Consider the following 12,013-nt stretch of genomic DNA (forward strand, 5'->3'; position numbering starts at 1 on the left):
AATGTTTTAAAAGACAAATTTACTACTGAAAAGGGCAATGCTGCGAGCAGCCAAAAGTTTCAATGCCCTAGCTATTAATAAGTCCCCTTGAGTCTTTGAAGTTTTTACAGCAAGAGCATCCAAATAGCAAGGCCTCAGCCCCCTGGGAATGAGCGCTGTGAATTTCCGACCCAAGGTTCTTGTCCTGTTAAATTTTCTGTGTGTGCATTTGGCCAGCGTTCCTGCCTCCTTTGTCCCTGCAGATCTCTGGGGAAGGCCCTCTCTGTCATCATTCGGTATCTCACTCTCTGCAGCGGGTCCCTGAGTGGAGGAAAGTCCTTTGAGAAAGCCAGGAAGCACATCTAGAATTCCTGAAAATTCTACCATTTTGTAGAGAAATTACAGGACTATATTTAAAAACAGAGTTAGAGACTTGCAAATTCAAAGTGAACAGAATTTCTTAACAGGGCGAAATGGAAAGCAGAGCAGTGGAGGGAGATTTCATACACTCCAAATGATTACACATGCAGAGTTGTACCAAAATACCATCTACACGTGATTCCTCTGCTTCTAAAAGGGCTCACATAAAAACCCTTATAAAGCAGTTCTTCCCATTCCACTCCAAACACAATTCACATCAGGATGGAGTTAGAACAAGATACTTAGGAGTTTGAGTCTTACAGGGGAACATCGTGCTTCTGCCAACCTCACTGGGTTTGCACCACGCCTGCAAGTCATTGTGTATGGGAACTCCTCTGATGCCCACAACCAGAAAGAAGGAGCCCGTGTGCCTCTGAGGACGGGGTGGGAGCAAGGCAGGTGGGCAGCTCCCACTTCTCTTTGTGGCACCAGCTGCTTCTCCAGCTCAAACCCCAGGGCACAGGCTAAGAATCTCTCTCCTGCTTTGCCAGCTGTTTTTAAGACTATCCCCTAGTTTATTTGCAGTTCCTCTCAAGGTGGGCAGAGGAACTGGAACAAGATAAAATCCAAGCAATCGTTGCTTCTGCTTTTGAACAGCTCTGATGAAAGACTTACTCCATGAGAGCCTGTGGTTACCACTATCAACAACAAGGATTGAGGATTATATGTGAATTCAACTATCCATGCTAACCCTATCTCTCTCTAGCCTCACTGCTGTTAAGTCCTCAAAAAAGATAACCTGCTCTCTTCAGAGTCGTGATCTCGACATTCTCAGCCCTTCTCTCTCTGTTTATGGAGGGAAACTGCTGAATCACTGGCTTGTTTTCCAGGCAAAGAGACAATCTGGTTGCAAATTTCCTAAATCCTGCGAGCTCATCCCTTCTCTCCCATCCTAACCAAAAGGTGGTTCTCACCTCTTTCTTTATTCAGAGAAAGGACAATTTTTCTTTCAAGGACCTAATTAATGTTGCCTTCATTCTTTGTCACTGGGTCCCTCCCCAGCCCTAGTAGCACTTCTCCAGTATACATAGTCTAAGCCTCAGAAAGCTGGGGTTCCCTAGGATTGTGCAGAGCCAAGATTCTTCTATTAGAGTCTGGACTGAACAGCTATCAATCATTCTTATGCCCTCCTCTCTGCATGGATAAGCAGCACTTTACCCAGATCCAGTAGTTTACAATTGCCTTTCCAAGAAGTTGTCTAGGTCCACATCTGACAACATGAAAAGCAAAATGTGGAGGGAAAACCCAGATGCCAGTGTGCTAACTAGCCCAGGAGTCAGAAATCAACACTGATGTTTGTTCAACAATGAGACAAAGGGCAGTGCCTATGGCTCAGTGAGTAGGGCACCGGCCCCATATACCAAGGGCGATGGGTTCAAACCCAGGTCCGGCCTAATTGCAACAAAAAAATAGCCGGGTGTTGTAGCAGGCGCCTATAGTCCCAGCTACTTGGGAGGCTGAGGCAAGAGAATTGCCTAAGCCCAAGAGCTGGAGGTTGCTGTGAGCTGTGACTTCACAGCATTCCACCAAGGGTTAATAAGTGAAACTCTGTCTCAAAAAAAAAAAAAACAATGAGACAAAAATCCAACCTCAAGTCTGTTTGGCTCTGACCCCCATGATCTTAACCAAAACTATCCTGCTTCCTCTATTAATAACATGCTAATACATGTTATTACAACACAGAAACTGCATGCTGAGTGCTTGGTTGGGCATTACTATACCCAATTTTTGTCATTAGGGAAATTGACTCAGGTAAGTACCAGTAAGTGGTAGTACCAATACCTGAGTCCAGTTCTGTTAAGCTCCAAAGCCATTTGTTGCACCAGCAACAAAGTCCAAGGAACAGAGATAAGTTGGGGTGAGTGAAGGGGAACAGGACTGCAAACAGCACTCAGGGCTAGGAAGCTTGTTGGTGGCTAAGCCAGGGAAGGACTTGATACGATGGGAGGGGTGGGGACAATGGCAGTCTTGTGGTGGGGGTAGCTGTGGGGGGTTGTGGATTAGCAGTGCCCCTGTGCCTTGTGATAGGCCTTGGGGCCACCATGAAGCAAAGGGCCCTCCACACCCTCAGGGGCTACAGTCAGAAGGGGCTAGTGAGTGCCCCTTCCCACTGCAGTGTTGGAATCAACAGCTGGAGACTGCCTAGGCAGCAGCCTGAGGCCAGAAGGAAGGTTCAAGCAAAGCCAGAGAGGCAGCTCTTTTGGAGCACAAAGGGGAAGGGGGATGGAGAGGAAGTTGGTGAGGCACCAGGCAGCATCCAGACCCAGCAGCCACAAGACAGAGGCCCTAAACGTCACAGTATTCAAAGTCTGCCTCCAGCACAACATAAACCAGTGAGTCCAATTACAAGCAGAAGCTGGGGAGAAGGAGTGTCAAGACCCAGGAAATCTGAATAAGAGCTCAAACTAAGGGACATCTGGACAAGAACTCAACCACCAACTACCCAACAGCAACCCTGGCCTAAGAGAAAGAGGCTCTCTAGCCCCAGGGTCAGCCCCACGTGGGTTCCAGGAAGGCAAGCCTGCCAGTGACCAGGTCTGACTTAGAATCTGATGAGTTACCAGGCTTTACCTGCCTCCTTTACTCGGGCTTCAATGCTATTAAAGGTCATTATCTTGCCTCTAAGTGGAGATTTTAAATACTATATTATACATAAAAGGCTATCGGAGCTGCAAATGAGAATAGTGTGGAAGTTTCAACCCAGTCGTTTTGCCAGAACTCACATTATTAATGGTGATGTGTAGAAAGTACTCTGATACTCGATCCAGAGCACAGGAGGCCCATTCTGTCTGGGAATAAGCCCTGGGGAAAACCTGTGCTGTCCTTTCCCGGCTTCAGCCCTCAGGTGGCTCAGGTCTGAGGTTCAGCCCGGCCTCCATCCCATTCCCTACTCTCTCCAGTCCCCAACCCTCAATCTCTCCAGCTACTTCTCATCAGAATCATGGTGTGAGTGCATAGTGCCTAGGAACCTACAAATGAGTGAAAGAAGAGAGAGAAGGTGGCATCTCAAATCCCAAAACAATGACCTGATAGGCTATGAAAGGGGTTTAGGTAAAGATTTTGTTTACCCCAAAAGCAAGAGAGTCCAGACCCTGGCCCAGGCAGGGACTGATGTTCACACTTCTTCAGCAGAATGCTGGGATTTTTGAACTATAAATCCACGTTTATCCAACAGAAACGTGGATTTGAACTATAAACCCACATTTATCCCTCCCTCCAACAGAAATTGATTATACAGAGAAAAAAAAGATGCTGTCACTGGTACTGAGAAAACAACAGTTTTATGAGTTTCATGGGCATTTATAGCCTCAAAAATTTGCCTCAGAATTAGGGTCCAAGGGTAGGGCAAGGTACAAGAGGACTGGTCATTCCTGGGGGTGACAGTCTCAAAAGCTCTCTCTTCCCAATGGCCTCACACCTGTGCCCCTTCTCAAATGGTCAAAGAAAGTCCAAGAAAGCTGAGAGGAAGGCCTTAGCCTGGAGCACACTCTGTGACCAGGACAGCATCCTGCATGGCTACGGCTATAGACTTCATCCCAGGCCTGGTGCTTTAGGGTCACTAGTCCCTGCCTCTGGGAACACAACACCATACTGTCCTAAAATAGCACCAACTGTGTGATGCATTCTGGTTTCAGGAATAAAACATGTAAGACTGGCCTGTGGTGATTATAAAATGGTGTACACTATAAAATGCATCTCAATTTCAGAGAGACTAAGATGCAAAAAAGTGCATGTCAGAATCCACAGCACCTGCGGGGTTACTGAAGTTCAACCTGTTCGTGTGGAATGATCCCTCGGTAGCCTCTAAACTCAGCTAAGACCCTGTGACTGGCTTTGGCCAATGGAATGTGAGCGGAAGTGAACGAATGTCACTTCTAGGACAACATACAGAATCACTAATGTTGACACTCCAGATTGTCCTCTCATGCTGTGGTACCCACGCGAGCGCACGGCACTGCACACAGAGGGCACAGGAGGTGGACTCTCCATCCGCTTGGACCTCTAAGAAACGCTAGTGAGAAGAGAACCCCCAGCCAATCCATCTCATCTCAGACATGTAACGTGAGCAAAAAACAAAGGTTTGCTGTTTTAAGCAACTGATACTGAGGTTTTTTGTCACCACAGCAGACCCCAGCCTCTTCTGAAGGAAATGCCATCTTGTTTGGATAAGGCATTACCTCATTCATCTTCATAATTACAGAATAGGGCGGGCAAGGCATGCACTATTCCCAACTTAAGGATGAAGGAACGGAGGCTCAGAAAGATCAGCAGACTATTTGGACCAGAATTCACGTATTTCACCTAAGGGATAAGGCTCACAGACAGCAGCCCGCCTCTCTCTACCCTCCCTCCAGGCTCTAACTCCGCACCATTGTTTCTATGAATACCCACGGACACATACTTACCTTCTCTGGGCAGATGATTTTGAATCCTAATATCTTTCCTTTAAGCAGCAAAATGAAACATTCAAGAACCTGGCCCACAACTGAGTTCAAGGCTTAGAATAAGGGCAACAGCTCAGGCAAGGCTGCAACGCCAAAGCAATGTACTTGCATCTGGCTGACCCATGAGTTGATGAGTTCTAGTAAAGCAGACTGAAGAGGGATATCTTCCCCATCAGTGACGCGGGAGGAACAGAGAGAACATAAAGGAGTCGTATGCTTTGTGTCTGCATTCACTTCGGTTTCCTACATACACACTACCCTCTAAGAGGAAAGTGAGCCCAAGTTGCTGTTTAGTGTGAGGTTGTCAGCAATCACGTGCTTACCTCTAGGAAATACTAATCTCTTACAAAGACACGTAAGGCAAGAGACTCCCTTGCCAGGAATAGACCACATTCTGTGCTTTGACCCCCACATGGCACAGACCAAAATGATTGCCCTGATCAACACTGTTACTTCATATCCCAGCTAAGGAAAGGAGTTAACCTAGAGCAGCGGTTCTCAATCTGTGGCCTGTGACCCACAGGAACTGTATTAAAGGGCCACGGCATTAGGAAGGTTGAGAACCACTGACCTAGAGCGAATTACCAAGGTCAAAACACAGAAGACCAGCTGGTGTCAGCAACCAGCTGTAGCAGTTTGCCCTTGGTGCATGCCCCAAGCAGCTAATATTTAAATTCAAGAAAAAAAATGAACTTTCTCACTTGCCCCATTTAAGAGCAATTCTCCCTCTTTTCCATCACACCCTGTCCCTCAGTAGACTCCAAGTCCTAAGCACAGTGCCCTTCCAGGACAGTTTCACTCAGAGCCCACTCCTGGTGAAGCACTACATGTGCTCACACAACTGTCAGCATGAAAGCGTCCCTAGGTCAGGCTCCATAGGAGCCAGGGTTGTTAACCCTCTGAAAGCTGAAGCAAGGAAAAGCTTATACAATTACCAAGTCCCCATTTCCCTGATCTGATGCCCCCACACCTGCAGCTGCCTGCCTTCTCTCAGTAAGCTCACCTCCCCACTGTGCATACATCAGGGCAAAGACAAAAGCTTTCTGAGTTTCATACACCTGCCCTGGGATGAGTTCACAGGATTTGGTTAACGCTAAGCATTTTCTTCTTAGACTGGTAAACTGTCCTCTACTTTTCGGCAACATAGTAAATCTGATCACCATGGAGCCAGAGGGATTCTCTGGGATTATAAGAATGGATATTTACGTTGTTGTGTGTAGTAAATATCCACAAGGCAGAAATCCTGCCTAAGAAGATTCTGTGCCGCTTTCCTCTGATACAAAGCACTGCTCTCCACAGCAAGTCTTTAGACATTAATTCCCTAAGTAGAGCCCAGACAATCCGCAGCTACAGAATCCTTCAACAATAGTTCTTAACTGCTTGAAGATTTCCAACCCCTTCTAAAATTAAACCTTTTCTCCAGTAAAATGTACACAGGTGCACAAAAATGGCTGTTTGAAATTTCCAGATGTTAACAGCTCCCCAAAGCCCATCCTACTTTGACCTTCATCTTCCCCCTCTGCCCTGGCTCACTCCACCTGACCATTTTGCCCCCAATCTCCTAGAGGAGCTTGTTACCTACCCCAATTAGGGTAGTCTCATTTCCTCTGAAACCCCATTCTCTCAAAAAACGGGAACTATAATATGTGTTTATCCACTTCATGAAATATTGTGCAAATCAAAGAGACATAAAGATACTCTGAATCGTGGATTAAGCATTGCACATCTGCGCAGTACTGGTGAAGAGTGCCCGTGTCAGCTCTAACAGCCTCTGTCCATTCTGTTTCAGCCTCTTCCATCTGTGTTTGCTAAACACTCCACATTGCTGATTTGGTTTTTCCCTGAGGTCTTCTGGGGTTCACAGTGCTTACACATGCCTTTGCAAATGAAAACGGGTGTGAGGGGAACTGCAAGACTGTCAGTTCTTAATGACAGTGTATTGGCACCCAGGGAATAGCCCAACATTGCTGTAATCCTAGTAATTCAGAGGGCTCCATAAATCACGCTGATGAGAAAGAAGATGTACAGCAGGGATATTGCTTTCTGCCACCTAGAAGAAATAACGAACGGTTTAAAGGTATCCTTTAAGGGTGGCCTAGTTTCATAATAACCCATCCTTCAAGACCACCATCCCAAGCTGTCTGGTATAACCACAGACCTCAAAGTCAGGACACTGAGGAAAAATAAAAGTGATCATAAAAGTCTGTCTAAGCTTTTTTTTTTTTTACATGTTAACTGCTCTAACAGATTAAAACTATTTGCACAAATTTATTTGTTAGGGTAGGCTAACTGTTGTAATAGATACACACAAAGATGTATAACAAGTTCATGTGCAACGGGATTCTATTTCTCACTCAGACAATAGTTCAGGGCATTTCCTATCTGGTTGCACAAAACCGTACAGGGCTCCGGACTGATGGAGGCTCTGCCAGCCTCAACACTGGCCTTCAACATTGTCCCGGCGTCCACATGTTGTAGGCAGGAGATAAAGAGCCTGGGGTTGGGGTTGGGAGATTTAATGGGCAAGACCTGGGAGTGAGGCATGGCTCTTCTCACGCTGCATTATCTACACTGACCTGCAGGGGAAACTGAGAAATGTAATCTAGCTATGTACCTGGGACGAAGAGGAAATGGGTTTCATACGCATCTGGGTCTCTCTGCCCAGAAATCATTTAAAATATGGTTATTCTGAAATCAATTTCTGGCTAATATTTGGATGAACAAACTTAGCTGGCTAAGTCAATTATATACCATTCACTTATCACGCATTGACTGAGCCTTTACTCTGTGCCTAAGCACTCTAAGGCAGTGAGGATACAGCAGGGAATTTTTTAAATAGCAGAGTATTTCTCAGCATAGAGCTTATTATAGTCTAGTATAAACAGACACCAAACATGAAAAACAAGTAAAATATACAGGATATCGGATAGTGACAATTATTAAGAAAAGTAATAAAGTAGGACAGGAAACAGGAATGTCAGTGGAAGGTAGTTGGCAACTTTAGATGGAATAATAGCCAGAGAAGGTACCAACAAACATACCATCTGCTGTGAACTGAATTGTGTTCCTCAAAAAGTCATATGTTGAAGCCCTAACCCCATTGTGACTGCTTTTGGAGATAAATCCATTAGAAGGTAGTTAAAGTCAAAGAAGTCATGTAAGTAGAGCCCTATCCTCCATGACTGGTGCCATAGAAGAGGACATGATACCAAGATGATTTCAATGTAATCTCCACATCTCAAGATCCTTAAGTTAATCACATCTACGAAGTCCCTTTTGCAATATAAAATAATATTCAAGGATTTCAGAGATTAGGACCTAGGTTTCTTTGGGGGCTATTATTCAGCCTGCCACAGAATACCTGAAGAAACTCCAGTCAAGAGCTACATTTCCCAAAATGGTGTCCTGCAAAATCTTGAAGATGTTCGTAATTGTTACATGAGTGGAAAATTGTTCCTGAAAACAATTAGGTTGGGAAAATTGTATTAAGCAAAATTAAGCAATTTTCTTTATTTCTCAGCGCCTCAAATGAGACTTTCCAAGATGAAACCTAATTTTATATTACATGAGCCCTGAACCTTCTGTTTCCCCATGATATCCCATGAAACAAGTTCTAGGAAGTAGTAGCCTGAAATATTTGAGAACCTGTCTTGAGAAAAGTGAAGCAGACTTGTGCAAGCCGTTGGATGTGAACAAGGAACAAATGAGAAAGTGAGAGATTTAGAAACTCTATGATTGATCTTATTGCTTTTATATATGACAAAAAGGTAGTTACTCCTTAATTTTTATTAGTACATAGAATTATATGACACAATTTAATTTATTAATTCTATTGATAGACATTTGAGTTGTTGCAGTTTGGTGCTATTAAGACTAAGGTTGTAGGCTCGGCACCTGTAGCACAGTGGTTACAGCACCAGCCACATACCCCAAAGGTGGCAGGTTCGAACATGGCCTGGACCAGCTAACCAACAATGACAACTGCAACAAAAGATAACCGGGTGTTGCAGCAGGCGCCTGTGGTCCCAGCTACTTGGGAGGCTGAGGCAAGAGAATCACTTAAGCCCAAGAGTTTGAGGTTGCTATGAGCTCTGATGCCACAGCACTCTACCCAGGGCAACAGCTTGAGACGCTGTCTCAAAAAAAAAGAAAAAAAAAGACTAAGGTTGTCCTGAACATTCTTGAAAATTTAGTGTACACTTACACACATTTTGGTTGGGTAGACTTCCTGGGCCACAGGGTATGCATGTATGTTCAGCTTTTAGACACACGGTCAGTTTGCCAAGGCGGTGTCACACCTCCTATCAGCAGCATGTGCAAGTTCCAGTTCTTCCACAGTTTTGCTAAGAATTAGTATGGTCTATCTTTTTCATCTCAGTCTGTCTAGCAGGGGTGTAGAAATAGAGCACTATGGTACCAATTTGCTTTCCCTGTTGATTAATGAGTTTGAGCAACTATTCTTCTTTATTGGACATTGAATTTTTTATTTTTTTTTTTTTTTTGGAAAGAAGTCTATTTATGTCTTTCCCCCACCACCACCTTCTAGTAGGTTGTCTGGTTTTTTTTTTTCTTTGTTTGTGGTAGCATTTTGGTTTTTTGTCAATATGAGTTGTTGGTAATACATATTGCAAATACATTTTTCCACTCAGTGGTGTGCTTTTTTCACTACCTTAATGGTTTTGTCTAATGAACAAAGAATCCCAATCTTGTATGGCTGGCAATCCCTTTTTTTTCCAATGTTCTACTGATTATTCAACTATATCTTCTAGAAGCTTATTGTTTTCACTTTTACATTTAAAACTACAATAGGGTTGGTTTTTTGATTTGTAAGATTATGGAAAATTTCAAACTTATACAAAGTTTAAAGAATAATAAGTCACGCACCCAAATTGTTCATTGATAGCTCATCTTGTTTCATTCATACTCACATTTGCTTTTTTTTTCTCTTGGGTTATTTTGAACCACATCATAGATATAGCATTTCCTCCACAAACATTTCAGCATTTACCTCTAATATTTAAAGACTTTTTAATAAAACAATATTATCAGAACAATTTTAATTTTTAATTTTTACTATTATTAATGCCCAGTAAATAGTAGAATTTCTCCAATTGTCTCTTAAATGTTACTTGTTATAGTTAAATTTCTTAAATCAGTAACCAGATAAAGTGCACATATTCCATTGAGTTGATGTGCCTCTAAAATTGCTTTTACTCTATATATTTTATTTCTGTTACTTTCCGCAAAAATTTATTTTAAAAAACTAGGTCGTTTGCCCTGTAGAATTCCCAAGATTCCAGATTTGCTAATTTGCTAATGTTATTTAATACATCTTTCTATCCCTGTATTTCCTGCAAACTGGTAGATAGAACCAGAGGCTGGATCAGATTTGGGTTTGAGTTTGTTTTTTTTTTTTTTTTTTTTGGCAAGAAAGCTTCATAGGTGGTGCTGTGTGCTTCCTACTGCACAGCACTGAAATGCACAGACGTCTGCTTACCTGTCTTTTTATGCTGGTGAGATTGATGAATGGATTTAGCTGTTTTCAGCTGGATCCATCAATTACAGTTTTCTCCACTTACGAGGTCTGACAATTAAGTTCACAAACTCATCCTAGAAAAAGTTCTAATACCTCACGGATGAGGATCACTACAGTCACCTTTCAAGTAATCCCGTTGGGAAGCTCTGCACCAATGCTAACACCTAGTCCACCCTTCAAAGCAATTTTGGAACTCTTTTTCTGGAATAACCATCAGCGCATTCTCCGTATGGCACACCAAAACACACAACAGCAATAATGAACAGCACTCAGCAAGACACCACCCCACGTCAACAGGAACACAGCTCTGAGACACTGACATACCAACCTTATGAAACCTCAACACGTTGTCCATACAGTGCAGCCAACATAAGCACACAGTAGCGAGTTCAGGAACTTAGTTGTCAGACCTCATATGACAACAGCTCTGATGGCCATTCCAGAAAAAGAGTTCCAAAATTGCTTTCAGCGGGGACTAGACACAGGTGTCAGTGCATAACTTCCCCAGGGGAGTACTTCAAAAATGACAGCAGTGATATTCAATGATGAGGTTTATAGCACCTTTTGTAGCTTGAGTGCATGGACTTGTGAGACCCCACATCATGGGCTTCCCCTTCAGCTTTTCATTTAATAGTTTTAGCCATGATCATTTCTTAGATTCATTAATTCATTAGTGGTTGCAAGTGGTGATATTCTAAGTCTATTGTTCCTTCTTAATTTGTTAACTTGAGTTATTCTTTTTTTTTTTTTTTAACTTGAGTTATTCTTAAACAAGAAACTTATGTTTTCAATTATTTGGTCACCCAAATAGGATTCTTACCCAAAATGCTGGGCTAATGCTTGATTCTTTCCCCTATATGCCTATTTTCTGAACAACTAACTGGAGGCCTAGCATCCTCCAAGATAATGATTGAGGTAATTGGTTTGCTGCGTTGCCTTTTTAAAAATCATTATAAATTCATAGTTATTTAACATTTTATGTTTTTTCTAATTTACTTTTTATATTTGTTTATTCCTTAAAAACAAAACAAATCACAAATACAATACTAATGCTTTAAAATATCATATATCAAATAAAGCTGCCCCTACTCACATTGCAAGCTGGTCTATGTTCTCTTTACTTCTTTTGCCAGGTGAGCTTCAATAATTTCTGCAAACAGATTCCTCTTCAAAAGACTATGTGCAAGAGTTAAAGCTGGCCCGCAATTTTATGAAAATAGTGGGAACCTGAGCAGAAGCGGTCCTTCCCCAGCTCCAGGCTCATGCTGCAGTCACACTCATCATTTCCTGGATGGGAACAAAAGTTTTCAGTCTCTCGTCGTCTCAGGAGCAGCCTCCACTATTTTCTTGCAAATTCTCTTGCGGTCTGTATCCATTTCAGCGAGCTCTCTGCACCCAAGTCATTTTTGTCTATGGGAACAACCAAGCCCACCCCAGGAAAGATCTTTATCACAACTTCCTTGTCTCTCTGTTTCATCGTCATGATTTTCTGTTCCAGTGAGTACCCCAGTTCTCCGTTTCTATGCGTTTTTCATCTACATTTTTCAAGAGATTAATTTTCTCTTTATCTGTTACTTCTTTAAGTCTTTTCATCAAAAATAATTTGACTGCAGCAAACACATTATCTCCACTG

General features: G+C 42.8%; 1 pseudogene; it reads right to left on the reverse strand.

Annotated features, from left to right (window-relative positions):
• LOC100950709 overlaps positions 1–12,013 on the reverse strand; it is a 64,389-nt pseudogene that overhangs the window by 34,522 nt on the left and 17,854 nt on the right.

This window comes from Otolemur garnettii, unplaced genomic scaffold, assembly GCF_000181295.1.
Source record: "Otolemur garnettii isolate 467f Iridium unplaced genomic scaffold, OtoGar3 scaffold00024, whole genome shotgun sequence".
In the NCBI taxonomy this organism is placed as follows: Eukaryota; Metazoa; Chordata; class Mammalia; order Primates; family Galagidae; genus Otolemur; species Otolemur garnettii.